This window comes from Mauremys reevesii, linkage group 13 (assembly GCF_016161935.1).
Source record: "Mauremys reevesii isolate NIE-2019 linkage group 13, ASM1616193v1, whole genome shotgun sequence".
In the NCBI taxonomy this organism is placed as follows: Eukaryota; Metazoa; Chordata; order Testudines; family Geoemydidae; genus Mauremys; species Mauremys reevesii.
This window is the reverse complement of record NC_052635.1, coordinates 35,256,913-35,272,717: the sequence shown is the minus strand read 5'-3', so window position 1 is coordinate 35,272,717 and position 15,805 is coordinate 35,256,913. Positions and strand designations below refer to the sequence as shown.

The 15,805-nt window shown below is 42.0% G+C and overlaps 1 protein-coding gene and 1 long non-coding RNA gene across 2 annotated transcripts in view; one reads left to right on the top strand and one right to left on the bottom strand.

Annotated features, from left to right (window-relative positions):
* Positions 1–3,699: 3,699 nt before the first annotated feature.
* On the bottom strand, positions 3,700–13,467 carry LOC120380491. The gene is made up of 3 exons (XR_005587782.1): positions 13,249–13,467; positions 5,030–5,120; positions 3,700–4,635 (listed from the first exon to the last, which is right to left on the bottom strand). It is a non-coding gene; the product is annotated as an uncharacterized LOC120380491 (long non-coding RNA).
* Positions 13,468–13,945: 478 nt separating this feature from the next.
* SALL4 (spalt like transcription factor 4) overlaps positions 13,946–15,805 on the top strand; it is a 124,480-nt gene continuing 122,620 nt past the window's right edge. The window contains exon 1 of the mRNA XM_039498202.1: positions 13,946–14,026. The gene's annotated coding sequence lies outside the window, so the exon portion shown is untranslated. The remainder of the gene's footprint in view (positions 14,027–15,805) is intronic.

Genomic DNA, 15,805 nt, shown 5'->3' with positions numbered 1-15,805 from the left:
TAGTGAGTAAGAGCTGAATGTATAAAATCTAACATGACAATAAACATGAGGAATTTATTTGTAATTCTTGAAGGAGATTTTTAAATGTTATGAATGGTTAATATCGATATAACATCTTTCATCTTGAAGAATCCCAAAATACTTTGCAAATTACAGGCAAAAACTTAATTGGGCACATCCAAAACTCCATGGATGCTTTTCTGTGTGCACACATAGGCAGGGTGCATACATCAGTAACTAAACACATTTGGATTCCTAAGTCAGATGCATGAAGAAATCTTTGGGCACTTTTCTACATGCCCATGTCCCTGTATATGTTGTTAATCGTATATGTAGTAACATAAATGTATTTCGCACTACGCAGTCATAGTTCAGTGGCATACAACTGAGAGGTCAGAATAACCTCAAACGTCTTAGGAGTTAAAGCCTTGATCCAGAGCCCACTGACGTCAATGGGAATATTTTAATTGGGACTTGGATCAGACACTAAAGATGAAAGTAAAATCAGGATAAGAACATGCAGAGAGCACTGAGGGTTGAAGATGTTAACTTACCTCTTTCATAAGAACTTGTTGAAGGCAGTTTGACACATTAATATATAATAATATAAAGTGTTCAATAATCTCTTTGTAGTTAAGGTTTCATCCCTCTTGCAACTCTTGAAATTCAAATCTCTACATTCCCAAAATTTGACTCTCAGGATGAACAAACTTTTTTCACTAAGTTGAAAGGAAATTCATGAAAAATATTTTATATTACAAACTGTGAAAACTTCCTAAAGAAGTGATTTTAACTATGTGTATCCTCTATCTGGCTCGTGCTGTTATTTGTATTATGGTTATGCCTAAGGGACAATTGAGAATGGAACCCTACTGTGCTAGGCACAAACACAGAGTAATAAACACTCCCTGCCCTGAACAGTTTGATTAGTTTTTACCCAGTATTTGGTGGGCAAATCTCAGACACCAAATGGTCCAATCCAACACCAGTTGAAGCCAATGGGAGTCTCCAGTGGATGCTGGATCAGGCTTCAAAAACTAAACAAGTTAGTTTTGGATAAGTAGAACTTTGCACATCAGAAGACTGGAGCAGGAAACCTGTCTAAATGATCTGTGTTCTGCATACATCAGTGTAGTAAAAATAAGGGCTGAATCATCATCTCTGCCACTCCTTTTACCAGACAAAACCAAGTCTTTTATAACTTGAAAAGTGCAGTACTATATTTGTTGCTTGGTAGCTACCATGGGTCAAGTTAAAGTTCTGACTGGAATGTGTAACATGAAAGGGATACTAGAATCTTTTCTTCACCTTAACTGATCAGTTCCATATTTTTTAATGCTGACATTTTTGATTAGCTATACCATTCTTCACATTTCTCTAAGTTGTGGCCCAACATGCAGCCATTCCCAAGTTGTGGGAGTGCAGATGCAACCTTTGTACACGCATGTGTACAAACACCAAGCTGTGCTGGGAACTCCTCATCTGAGTACAAAGTGGGGAGGGGAGGGAAGAGGTGCACACACGTATTGTGATGTGTATGTGGAAAAAAGGCAGTACGCGTTTTCTCCCCACTTATTAAAAGAAATGATCAACTTCAATTTATCACAACCCAATACCTAGACAGTATGTAACACAAGCAACAAACAAGAATGTGGCATAACGGGGGGATAATTTAATTCACAGCTATAGTTACAAATGATTTATTTCCATTCTGGCTGTGAGAATGGGTTAGTTTCTGAAATGGAAGAATGCATAATGTGGCTTGAAAAACTATTAATTTGTTGCTCAAGAATTCCTGTAGTAATGCATTTACCAAAAGCCATCTGAGTGTAAACAACTAATTGTGAAGGTCGGGTGATTATTTTCTAGTTTTCATTTTGAACTAGATGGTGAAATGTTTACATTTCCTATAGATATGATTGATGCCGATAGCAAACAAGAAAAAAAATCTTTTACTGGGTCAATAGGTTACTCACAAATGTGTGGGCAGGTTAATCCCAAAGCTCCTGTCCTTCTTAAGTGACCATTGTTATTTATGTATTCATAACCCTGGAAAAATCATAAAGACCTTTCCCCCCACTCCAGGAAGTTAAACAGATGCATTTACCTGTTACAAATGACTAACTAAAAGTAATCCTAAATTTTTATGACCTCTCACTGCACTTCCGAATGAGGTTTTTCTATCAAGGCACTGGAAAGTATTACTTTCTGCTCAGGTGTAACTGGAATCCTGAGTCATCTGTTCAAGAATGTTGTTGTTTGAAAGATATTAATTGCTTCTCAAACCTTAGAACTAGTCTAACTTCCAGAGTTTAATGGAGCAGATAGATTTAGGTTCTTAATCACACTGATTATCCTCCCCTCCAGAAATATGACACTCTCTGGAATGGATCATTCATTTTTACTGTTTTAGGATGTAATGATGCATGGCGTTTATCATCAGCTAGTTGGGAGCATCTTATTTTTTGAAAAGGAGTAATCAACATGCAGCCTTTTAACTGCATATCCATGCCTGCCTTTGTTCTTTTCCTTTAACTGTGATCACAAAGACACACATTTTAGTTAGAGCACCTACTCGTCATTACAGTGTAGTCCCAATCTATCCAACACTGTCTAACCAAAGCTCCCAACTGACTTCTATGTATTTGGTTCTACTCTGGGATTTTTCTGAGTCTCTTCATTATTGCCTGGCTGCTTAACATGAACCAGCATCCATTTTACACTATTCCCAGATTCACTGCGATATGCTAACCAGTCGGGTCTAAAAGGGGCCATGATTGCTGGAGCATATAGTCCCAGATCCACAAAGGGATTGCTAACTTTTAGCTGCCTAGCAAGTCACTGGAATCTACAAACCCTGGGTTAGGCACCTAAGCTCCCAATACAATGCATGGGGGTGAGAGAGGTATCTGAAAATGGGATTCACACAAGCCAGAACACTAGGTGCGGAGCTGCCCAAGCTAGCCAATGGGAGATACTGACTAGAGAGGTGTGTCCAAAGTCCAACTCCTCTCAGAGTTGGGCACCTCCGTGTGGGCTGCAGAGAGGCACCTATCTCTGCTTGTGATCGATGAGTCACCACCCCCTCCTGGAGTCAGGTACCTAAGCCATTTGTCCAAGAACAGCATTGGTGCCTGCCTAACTCCACACACAATGGCTGGGGAGGAGGGAGCTTTCCCTCATAACCTTTCGCCGAGTGGTTAGAGTTCTTACCCAGGAAGTGGGACACACACCTCTGGTGAGTGCCCTAAGCAGTGGACAATTGAGTCACTCATTCCTTCTCTGTACAAATTAATATATAATTATTGAATACAAAGTGGAACAGCTTCCACAAAAGAGACTCTCAATATCCCGTAGTCAGTGGCTAGGGCACTCATCTGGGAAGTAGAAAACCCCTGTTCAAATCCCTTCTTCTTTGAGTCATTGTCTATATGGGTGCTCTGAGGATGTGCACACATGTGTTGTAACTGACAGTCCTGGGCACCCTGAGAACAATCAGCTTGTTACCCCCTGCCTTCAGCACAAAGGAGCCTTGACTCTGGTAACTGACTCCGGTGTTGACTCTGACACCACCAGCCTTTCAGCCTCTCAAGTACTCTCCAACAGGCCTGCCTTCGCCTTTATAGGTTAACAATAGCAGCACCCCAGCCCCACATCCTTTTGAATTGTTCCTCTTTGATATCCAGGCCCCAATACTGACTACTCATTCAAATCCCAGATCCTCTGCGCCCAAAAGGGCCAATGTCTCCCAATTCATTAGTTTTACCTTAATCCCCTGCTCCTGTATAATACATGGCACTTGTAATAAAACAAAAGAAGGTTTATTTAAGAAATAATGGAGTGTTAGTTAGAAACAACAGAGTGATGGAAACAAATGGTTACAATATAAAACAAAATCATAAAACACGAACCTGAGTCTACACTTTTCAAATAAGAAAGGTAACTATTAATCAAGTAGGTTTTCCTCCCCAAAGTTCAGTCTGTTGCAGAGCTGACTGGCTTCACAAGAACCAGGATCCAATTCCTGTTCCCCAGGACTTCCCCGCACTTCCTAAAGCCGGCCCTGCATGTACTCCTGACCAGAGAGAGGCTTTTAGTACTGCCTGTGAGTCTACATCTGCAGCTCATGCCTTCTTGTGCTCCAGTACAAGGTCAGATGAAGAGTAGACCCACACCACGCCAGTTCCTTTTCAACCACCTGCAGCTTGAGATAGAGTTCTGTAATGTCCACTACCTGGCTGACACAGTTGCTTCTTTTAATCTTTTTGTTTTCTTAGTAGCTCATTGTCTTGTCTTATCTTCTTAGTATGGTTTGTGCTTTGGGGGAGGGAAGTCTCCTCTTAGGTATGGAAGCAATAAGAACTCACATCCTGGTGCAGATACTACTGAGGCTCCACCAAGGAAGATGTTTTCTGCAAAGCCACACACCAAGACGCCTGCCACCAAAGAGCAAATGACAGACTTGTCAGTACTGGGATCTGATTCTTCCAAATAGAAGGACTCCTTGAAGAAACCAGCTCACACAGTACCAGCTACCTTCACTTGAGTCTCCCAGCATGAGCGGGTCCAGTACCAGAGGTATCCATTCAAGGCTCCATCACCTACCCATTCCACTTTCCTCCATCAAGGTGTTCCCTGAGGATGAGATCCCAGGAGCCAGTTGATATGTGACCTGTCAACCCTAGCGGGAACACCCATAGGTCCCTACTCCTTTTCCTGATGCCCCTCCACACTGGGCTTTTTTTATAACCTTTGGGCCCCTGATGGGGACCAAGCCCTCATGCAAGAGGACACACCAAGATTTTCTGCCCTTTAAGGACATTTGTAAGTCAGCCACCTAGTCCTCCAGTCACACAGTCTCACAGCATAATGCCTTAGTACATGCCTTCAGAGCAGATGTGGCATTTGATTAAGCTGTTCTGTACTGAATTTGCCGCCTCCGCATCCTCCTCCACGTGGAGGTGGTCCTAGGGAGTCTTCTCATGTGGAGCACCCATAGGGACAATAATTCAAAGGGGACGTTACTTACCTTGTACAATAACTAGTGTAGGTCCTCTCCTCTCTGTGACCTTGTACTAGAGCATGAGGTGGTGCATAGTGCAGGTGAGGACCTGTGGGTACTGAAAACAAAAAAGAAAATCTTTGGTCAAGAATGCATGAGCCATGCACATCCTCACCTGGGGAACCATAAGTACAAGACATCACAAAGAACTCCTGTTACTGTACAAGGTAAGGAGTCTCTCCTTCTCCTCATCAGACCGGAAGGAATTGAACATTCTCTCTTGCTGAGTGAGAACCCTAACCACAGTACTAAAATTATATGGGAGGCCACCACCGCTGCTGCCTCCTCCCCTGGCTGTTTTGTTTGAAGATAGGTGTGCTCAGAGCACGCCTACCAGATTGGGACCCTAGGCAAGATAAGTGGGGCATCATCTATCATCACCTGACTCGAAGATATGCAGGAGCCCTGCCCCCTCCATGGCCCCCTGCTCCTCCTCTTCCCCCCAAAGTCCTGCCTCCTGGCCAGGCTGGAAGCCAGAGCTGGGTCATGGTAAGAGCTGTCCAGGCAGCCCTGGCTGCTGTGGGGAACCCTGGGTGTCCAAGAGCAGCCCCTGGCCCAGATCCCCATCCAACTGGGACTTGAACTCTGCATTTCGAGACTGTCCCATACAACTCGGGAAAGGTGGTGACCCTAATCAGGACACCTTCCTGGGGTAGCCGTGCACATGCTCAGAGGCAGTAACATAGGTGCCTAGGGAACTTTTTACAGTGAAAATGTAGGCACAGTGAATTTAGGCACCTACAAGGTTAACTACTAAATGTAGGGCTCTCTGGATTGCAGCGGTGCTCAAATCTGGGACTTAGGTGCCTTTGTGAATCTGGATCATAGTCCCTATAAAGCTAGGTGATTTGCAAACATAGCCAGCATTCCAGAAGCTGGGCTTCTGATGCAGAGAACCCAGAATAATAAAGTGAATAGTGCATGCAACCTGGCTGGCATCCTTTAAAATCAGTTGAATCAGCCCTGCAGGTTTAGAATATGGTGTTTCAGGGCTGAAGTTCTCAGAGCTTACTCCAAGTCTCTTTGGGCTAGCTCCTCCAATCATAAATGTTTCAGATGTTCCCTAACTGGCTTTGTCTGCATTTTGTTTAGAAGAAAACATGCTCACTTTTTTCTGGTGTAAATGCACTTGGCTGAAATGTGAAGTGGAATCTTGGTTCTTTAACTCTTAGTAGGCCAAGAACCTTTTAACTCTGGGCCAACGTGGACTCTCAAAGTAACAATGTTAATTCCTCATGTGAACTTCATTAGTGGCCCCTAATTTTGAGAGGTTATCTAAATTTTATCTACGGTAAGCCCTCGGCAACACAAATGCTTGATGTTGATAAATACTTGTTAAGCCTCAGGATTTGCAAAGAAGATTCATGAGGGTTTTTGGCTCTGGAATTTTTAAAATATTCTTAATGGCTATTTGCAAGTTGTGCTTCTGAGCGCATAGCCATCAATAGCTTAGGCATCTCCAGCTTCTTGTTGCTAATTTACACAAACTTATGTAATAGTTCTGCTTGCAAATTATATAGTTAGCCACTGGATTCAGAGGGGGTAATTATTTTTGCATCTACAGTATATAGAGAAGACAAGAGCTACATCCATTTACTCCAGTGGAGCATCTGGCCAAGTAATGTAAACCATGTTCCATGTAGAAGAATGGAAACTTTTTTCTTGTCTTGTATCTTATCTCAGTAATATGTTTTACTTTAATAGGTTAAAATGTTTTTATGTAAATATTTTCAGCCTGATATTCACATAATTTCTTTTATGAACCGTGCTGAAGTAATAAAATTAAACTTTCTGAAAATATTTCTCAGCTGCACAGAAGAGACACAGTATTTCATGGTCCCAATCCTGCAAAGAGAGCCTCGTTGGAGGATCCCTGCACCCACTTGGAATTCCATTGCAATCAATGGGACTCTGTGCAGGTGCAGAGATCTACCTGCATGGTTCTCTGTGTAGCTTTATTGACTTTATTCCATACAGCTAAATTCTGCCCCCAGCTGTGCGCAGGAAGGAATTCCCATCACATTAAGTCAAAGTCTCCCTCTGCCTAAAGTTGACTAACTTTTGACCATAACAATCACACCATTTAGCCAAAAGCCTGAGAAAATAAGACCTTGCCCTGTAACCTAAAGGACAATAGACTTGTGTTCTGTTGGACTAAAGAAGGCCAAGGGCTCTCTGTTGAGACTGTCTTACCACCAGCCATAGAACACTTCAGCTGATCTCTGCTGTTGTCGAGGTGGCTGGGGAGAAAGGAAGTCCTTAGAATGCTTTACAGCTCAATGACAACACCATCTTCATGGTCCTCTATTGCACAGTGTAACTTTACCACTGGAATGCAAAGTGAACACTGCACTATGAAAAATAAATCGGGTAAATCCAAATCAAACAACGTTTAGGTGAGCCCTTTAAACAAATGCCCCTCCCAACATCACGATATTTGGGATGGAAGGATTTCAAAATCTAGAACAAATAAGGACTGGAAGGTCAGTAGGTGAAAAGATCAAAAATAACTCAAAGTCCAGCACATCACATTGTAGAGCCAGGAATATAGGGGAAGGGAGAAGAATGAGATGTTCGCTAAGTCCCTGTATGCAAGCGGCTGCATTTGTCGTGTCTTAGAATATAATCAAATCATCCTGGTGGTAGTGGGCCTGACACTTTACAAGAAGCCAATGTGTGGGTTATAGAACTGGGTCAATGCATTGAGAACAGACAGAATCCTCACCACTGCATGTTGGATTGATTGAATCCTATGCAATGCCTTATCAGGAAGAGCTGTCAACAAAGAATTCCAATAATCCAATCGGGAGGTCACTAGTGCAAGAATAAGCACCTACAAATCGGATTGAGAGAGCAAAAGCTGAAGCCTAGCAATATTCGAGAGATGACAGAATGGACTGTTTCCCCACGCTGCTAATATAATTAATGGAGATTGATTAGCTCATCATTAGGCCCACTTCTGTTTGTTTTACTGTAAAAAGGAGACAATCTGAGATCATGAGAAAAGTGCAGCCAAAGAAAGAGAGAAATACAAATCAAACCCATCTCCACCATGCTTGGGATTAACCTTGGAATATTGTGAATCTCATAATAAATAAAAAGAAAAATAAAGACAGTTACAGCTTGGACAACTCAATGGGAAATAGAAAGCCATTTGCTATCAGTATAGCGGTAAAGTCCCAGCCTATGACAACATGCTGTCCTAATCCTGGAACTAGATTGTGAAGAACAAATTCTTGAAAACTATGGGCACTTTACACTTATTAAGGAAACCTGATTAAACTGGTGACTATTGACTACACCAAACAGATCCTCTGGTGAAAGAAAAGACTAGGGCAGAAGAATTAAAAAAAGACCTTTCAACTACAGGATAGTCCTAGGTATGTTAGCTGAATCTGTGTGGTTCTTAAGTCTGTTTCAACGTGTTCCTCACTGAATCACATCTAACAGATAAGCCATTATGCCTAAACTGTTTTTCTTAAAAAGATGCAATTCATAGAGGTGCCAAACCAGGACAAGAGCCGTGCCCTTCTAGTTTTCATTCACATCTCTGGCTAGTGCTGTTGTGGCTTTGAAGTAGGAGAGGGTTTTGTTTTTAAAAAGAGAGTGCTGCTTTATGAGTTCAGGACTTTGGCCTTGATTCAGGAAAGCATAGCTATTTGAGACTGCATTTAAGCACATGCACAACATTAAGCATGAAAATAACCTCCTGTTTGTGCTTGTTCTTCCTTAAACTTCAAACCTTTCTTCATGCTACCTTCATATTTCATCATTCTCTCTCATTACAAAGACAGGAGGGATCATTGCAATAACTTCAGCTTCGTTAGTTACTGATCCACATAAACTCCATGCAGTTAGTATGCAACCACTTGTCTCTGTAAATTCTATGGGAACTTTGCAGTTAGACAGCAGCTGCTGGTCTGTATAAATGCCACAGAACATGTAATCAAATGGCAACTGATGGCCCCATTAGCTAAATGGACCTCTTGGGTATGTCGGTTAACCTTCCTTCAGGGAAAAATATAATGTTTCCGCCTAGTTGCAGCCATGGGACACCACACTTGACATGCCAAATGCACCTCATCCAAAGTGGAGTCATGAGTATAACCATGGTAATTAGGCTTTTAACAAATACATGAGGCATGTGGGGGTTGGTTTACCTCAATGTTTAAGGAGCCCCTGAGATTCTGTAGAAATATTTGTGTGTAGAATTGCACCAAGATGGTATGTTCAATTGTGCTTATTCATCCATCCAATGGAAAAAGGGACCACTTGATTAAATTAAAAAGCAACCAAATTAAAATCCATAATAGAAAATAATCTTGGACTCAGTATATAATTAACCTGTGGAATTTACTGCAGCAGGATATTACTGAGACAAATAGTTTAGTAGGATTTAAGGATTAGACACATGAATAAGAATAGCATTTGCTGGTTACACTAGGTAGGATTAAGAGGGGCTGGGAGAGGGACTGTTAGTACATCCATGAGATCACAAATTGATCACTAGCCCAGGGAGGAGGACAATCCTGCCTGGACTCCCCCAGCCTGTGCTACAGTGTTGACCAGGTGCATTAGTCCACAGTTTCTCCTTCCCTGTGAAACATCGGGTACTGGTATAGACCACTTTAGCAGGTACCATACTGGATGAACCATTGCTCATTTCTGCTATGGCAATACCTATAGCCATATGGGTCAAGCCACCATTATTAGCCTTCGACACAAACACAGCTGTTTTTTAAATAATTTAACAAAATCTGGCAGCATGGCCAAATGCCTCCAGACAATCTCTTTTAAGTAATAGAGATGATATTCTTGTTTCTGACTCTTTTTTTTTTTTTTAAATTAAAACACAGGGATGCTGGAACAAGGGATACTGGGGGTGCAGCAGCACCCCCTGGCTTAAAGTGGTTTCCATCATATACAGGGTTTAAAGTTTTGTTTGATGACTTTCAGCACCCCCAATATAAGAACTGTTCCAACACCACTGTTAAAGCACATCACTTTTTTTTTTCTATTGACTACAGAAAATCATTTTCACTCAATAACCTGCCTAGAGGCAGAATTGCACTCAAACTTTAAAAAAAAAAAAAAAAAAAAAAAGTATTGAGAAACCATTATTTTTAAGGCAGTATAAACCTCACAGGCCAGATCCTTGGCTAGTGTAAATTAGCTTAGCATAGCATAGCTCTGATGTCAGTGGAGCTGATTTCACTAGCTGAGGATCTGGCCCTATATTTGTAAAATAAGCTCAAACGAGCATTTCTACATTGGAGAATGATGTGCTGTGAGTATGGACACCAGATGAATCAGTACGCTTGTAGGACACACAAACAACATTCAAGGGTCAATATTATGTAGAGAAAGCTTTTCTTTAAAAATCTTTTTAAAGCTGATATATGATTCTTAGAAAACAAATGTCCAGGTGACAACTGACTGATGTATATCTTTGTTTAGTTTGGTGTAATCCAGCATTTTTGTTTTGGACTAGGAGATATAATGTTTCAGTTTTAAGGCTGAGATGTCACATGCATTGCCATGTACTTTTAAACACACAGCTGCAATGGTCTAAGCATACATAGGAGTAGATATTTTGCAATATTCAGCTCTTCTCCGGGGCGGGGGGGGGGGTGTCACTAATTGGCTTAAAACTGCAGTGTCAACATTTAAAATAATGAAAATCAACAAGTTACAAAATGCTTATAAACCATATTGGTATACCACCCAGTTTTCAGCCCAGCTTCCAACATGGCCTAACTACCTTTGCCTTTTTTTTTTTAAACTGATTGTGCCCACAAAGCTGAGTGTGAAAATGTAGGGTTTGCACAAGCAAAATGGATATGCATCCAAATTTCTGGTAGCTGCAATCACTTGCATTTGCAAAATCTGAAGTTGGATTAAACCAGAAGAGCTGGGTTTATGTTAAGGAGTGAATGTTAAAGTTCTACATTTTAAATACAGAATCCTAACTATCCTCCTCTAAAATGAAGGGTGAAAGAGCCGCAAATATTGGCATAGTTATTTTTGCTTTTCTAGTGCAGCCTCTTTTTAGTTACCTGGTGATATAGTCCTGTATCTTAAGACATGACTTCTGTACTATGGTTGATAATAATGCTTAGGGTGACCAGACCAGGGCCAGCTCCAGGCACTAGCCGACCAAGCACGTGTTTGGGGTGGCACCTTAGGGCAGGGCGGCGCTCGTTTTTTTGTTTGTTTTTTGTTTCAGCCGGGTGGCGCTCGGAGGGGGTGGGGGTGCTTGGGCAGCCCGGCTCTCGGAGGGGGCGGGGACGTTTGTTACGGCAGGGCGGTGCTCCTTTTTTTTTTTTTTTTTGCCTTGGGCGGCAAAAAAGTTAGAGCCAGCCCTGGACCAGACATCCTGTTTTCAAAGGGACGGTCTCGTATTTAAGCCCTCCTGCAGGTGTCCCGACTTTTTCTGAAAAACAGGCGAATTGTCATGGTATTTTCTGTCTCCCCCCACATCAGCCAAAGCCCCACACAGCGCTGGCATGGGGAGGCCTCTCCACCCCTCAGCTAAGCTCTGGGGTGGTATGTGGGGGGAGCAATTTCCAGCCTGTTCACACCCCAAACCTGCAGACTCCACACAGTCCCCAAGGCAGGGACTTAGTACCTTCTTCACCCCCACCCTGTGTCCTGCCCCCAGGGAGCAAGGGGTTGCTCCATCCTCTAGGCATCCTCCCCTACTGAGCCACCTCTCTGGCCGGGTTTGCTGAAGCCCCTGCAGTCAGGTTCCCTGGGCCCTGCTGCACAATGCATCCCTAGGGCTTAACCCCTTCCTGCTCATGCTGTAGCTGGGGGACAAAAGTGGGCTGGGTTATGTCGGTGGCCAGCAGCAGCCTGGAGGTGTTAGCTGCCTTTGGAAACAGTGCAGGCAGGAAGGGAAAAAGCTGCTTCCAGTCACACACAAGCTGGAAGCAGGGGGTGGGGTCGGGGAAGAACTTTGCAAAGACACAGGCTAGGTCATCCCTTCCCCCCCAGGGGTTCCCAAACTTGATTCATGGCTTGTTCAGGGCCAGTGAGACGCTTTGGGCTTGGCTACACTTACAAATTTGCAGCGCTGCAGCAGGGTGTGAAAACACACCCTCTCCAGCGCTGCAAATTGCGGCGCTGCAAAGCGCCAGTGTGGTCAAAGCCCCAGCGCTGTACGTTATTCCCCACAGGGAGGTGGAGTACGGACAGCGCTGAGAGAGCTCTCTCCCAGCGGCAGCGCTTTGAAGTGTAAGTGTAGCCAAAGCCTTTGTTTACCTGAGCATCCGCAGGTACGGCTGCTCGCAGCTCCCAGTGGCCGCGGTTCGCCATTCCCGGCCACTGCTTCCTCCCCCCAGTGCCTCCTGCCCGCCGTGGGCCCTGCGGATCAGCACCTCCTCTTCCTCCCTCCCCTTGTCTCCCACCCACTGCGATCAGCTGTTTTGCTGTGTGCGGAAGGCTGGAGGGGAAAATGGAGGAGGAGGGAGGATGTGGCGCACTTGAGGGAGGGGACGGAACTGGGTGGGAAGAGGTGAGGTGGTGGTGGAGCAGGGGTGGGGCCTTGGGGGAAAGGGTAGAGTAGGGGCAGAGCCAGGGGTTGAGCACCCCTTGGCACTTTGGAAAGTCGGTGCCTGTGCCAACTATGCAGTATTTTTTTTTTTTTTTTAAAACAGAGGCTCAGTCACCTTGATGTTAATTTGAATGTTTGTACAATTGAACTCGCTTGAATAAGGGTAATTTTACCATATTCAGCATAGAGAAATATGCTAATAAATGTTGTGCCTACAGAAGCCTCAAAAAAAGTTTGCTGTCTTCTGTACCTTTCAAGAACATTGCCTTTTAATCTCCTTAAATTATGTCCACAACAACCACTTATAAATATAGTTAGCTTGATGTAAATACAACAATAGGAGGAAAGATACTTTTTCTTTTTCTTTTTTTTTTAATTTTGTCACTTACCAACCAGGAGTAATTAGGATGTTTTATAATAAAAGACCATTTAAAAGAATAAATGACCTGAATCAAAGGTCAAAGCCTTTAGCCAGCTTTCTGCAGGAGATTTTTTCAGTGTAAAATGATTTAGAAAAAAAATTAGTGAAAAGCTGAATAAAATAGGAGGCATTTTATGTGCATGTTCAGACAAGAACAATTTTTAAAGTATTATTAAAGTTTCTCATTTAAATGTCTTTCTTTTTACTTACCTTTGCAAATATCAACAACATTCCTGCACACTGTAATCAAATACTTTCCCCCAAAAGCCATGGAATGTGCCATAATTTGTCAAAGATCCTTACTGACAAGTTTTTAGTAAAGTCCACTACAGCAAACCTTCTTAGGCCCCCTTGACCCATGTAGCAGATGACCTTTGACCTTATTTGGGCCTCTTTTATGAGCTTCTTTCACTCTGACCAGATGGCTAAACTATCAAAGGTTTTTATGAGTAAAAACTGCTTTTCAAACTCACAAGTTGTATATTTCTCTCCATGTTAATGTGAACTATCAACCCAAAGGCTTTAAATTGAAAACACAAAAGGTGCTCTGCAGCTGCCCTGGTCTGAAATGGAGTACCTTGCATTGTGTGGGCTGGGTGGGGATGTTTGCAGAGTAAACAGCTGATGGCCAGATGAAGACAGTTTAAGGCCAAATATTTAAAATGCCCATCAAACTAATAATTGATTTTTTTTCCTCCATGACTTTGTATTAAGTCACACACAAAATGTGTTTTGCAGAGCCATTCTAAATTATATTCTTCTCACCAGCCCCCACCCTCTCTTCTAATTATAACCTACTATGCTGAGTGGCAAATTAGAACTAATTAGATCAAATTGTGTCAGAAACAGAAATAGAAAGAATACAGCCTTCTCACTCAGTTTGAATTTCAAGCCAAACATCTTTGACCACCTGGGAATCACTTTCTTAGAAACTTGGCAGTTGAACTGTCTTGTCCCTTCAAACAGTCTTCCTTCAAATTACCAGTGGGTATGTAGCTTTTTTTTAAAATGCTAAATGTACTAACCTATGTGAGTTGATGATAATTATACTTGCAAGTGCCTAGGCAATTCTTAAATGTAGTGAACATAAATATTTCTAGTGGTGTCATTCAGTGACAGTAGCATCTGGACTTCCTGTATATAATAATAATTTAAATTTTAATAATAAAAATCCGAGTTGGGAGAATGGTAAAGCACAAAGAAAAAAGTCTTACTGTCTTTTCTGAAAAAACACTGAGGAGTCCTTGTGGCACCTTAGAGACTAACAAATTTATTTGGGAAAGCTTATGCCCAAATACATTTGTTAGTCTCTAGGGGGTCACAAGGACTCCTCGTTGTTTTTGCTGATACAGACTAACACAGCTACCACTCTGAAACCTATCTTTTCTGAGACAATTGGGTAAAAATACAACCTGCTTTTCCTCCTTTTCTCACAGATTTCCTGAAGCTCTGTTACCAAACTGTTGGTTTTAACCCTTTAGCTTCTGGGATGAAATCACTCTTGCTGTGACTTGTTTTTGGCTTTAGGAGAAGATCAAACATTGTTGATGAGCAGAAATATATGTTGCTGAGTTACATAAGTAACATGTTTTGGAACCTGTCTTCAGTCTAACACACTTAATCAGAAGGCCAAAAACATATCCACGCCACAGAACAAACTTAAAAATAATTCTTCTACATAAAGGGAGAAAGATGACACCATTCACTCTGAAATGCAGCCTCTTAATGAACATGTATTTCAAAGACAAATATCCACAAGGCTTTTCTAAATTTAATTAATGAGGGGTTTTTTTGTGTGTTTGTTTTTCCAGTTCAGATAAGAAATATATATTGGCAAAAAAGCCTATAGACTGGTGAAGTTGCCATGTCTGCTAGCATTGCAAAATATAGGTCAATAAGTCATGTTTGCATTCCAAAAGCACATAGGATTACTCTCTCTTTTTAAAATTCGGCAGTAAATCAGAACTACTGTATCTATAGCTGTCAATCATGAAAGCAAAATCCAATAGAGAGAATAATGTATGGGAAAGTAGATATAAAATATATTAAATCTTCCCTCCCAGAAAATTTTTTCAGCTTATCCTTACCTTCTGTCCAAAGCTTTTCACTTTCTCAAGTTTCTTTACATGTGACTTGTTAATCCATCAGCCTTGTTTATCCAACCAGGTTTATTAATGACAAATGTTTCTGGCCTTGTTGAGTTATGACTGTAAACTGAAAGAATATGAGGGCCAAGGTGAAAAGGTGATTTCTTTATAACAGCTGTAATTTATCCTGGGCTTTGGCCAGGCCTTTGATTTTGGACTGGCTCTGGATATAGTATTCCTACTGATTGCATTAGAATAGCCCTTAGGGGTCATGCTGAATTCCAGGGCCCTGGAACCAGTTAGAAGAATGGAAGATGACCATATGTGCAGGGTTAGAGAATGATAATAAGGTGCAGCACAATAAAGCACAAGACAACCCTGGGTGTTTTGGAAATCCTCTGCCATGCCTTGTGCATGCTGTCATTCATATAGGCATTACGCAAGAAATGCTACTCAGCTTGTTCAGGGGGGGGAGAAAAAGCAAGAGACAAGAAATTAAGTATCTTGGTTAGATCCTGGGTTCATTAAACATCTCTTGTAATGAGAAGTTTAAGTGTATCATATTACTACTGTTTAGATTTCGAAAGGACACGGCAGGCCCAATGCCATCTAAAGCAGCTTCATAAAGTGCTGTTCCGAATGTAATGCTTGTACAAATAGCTAAACATTCTCTGAGTCTC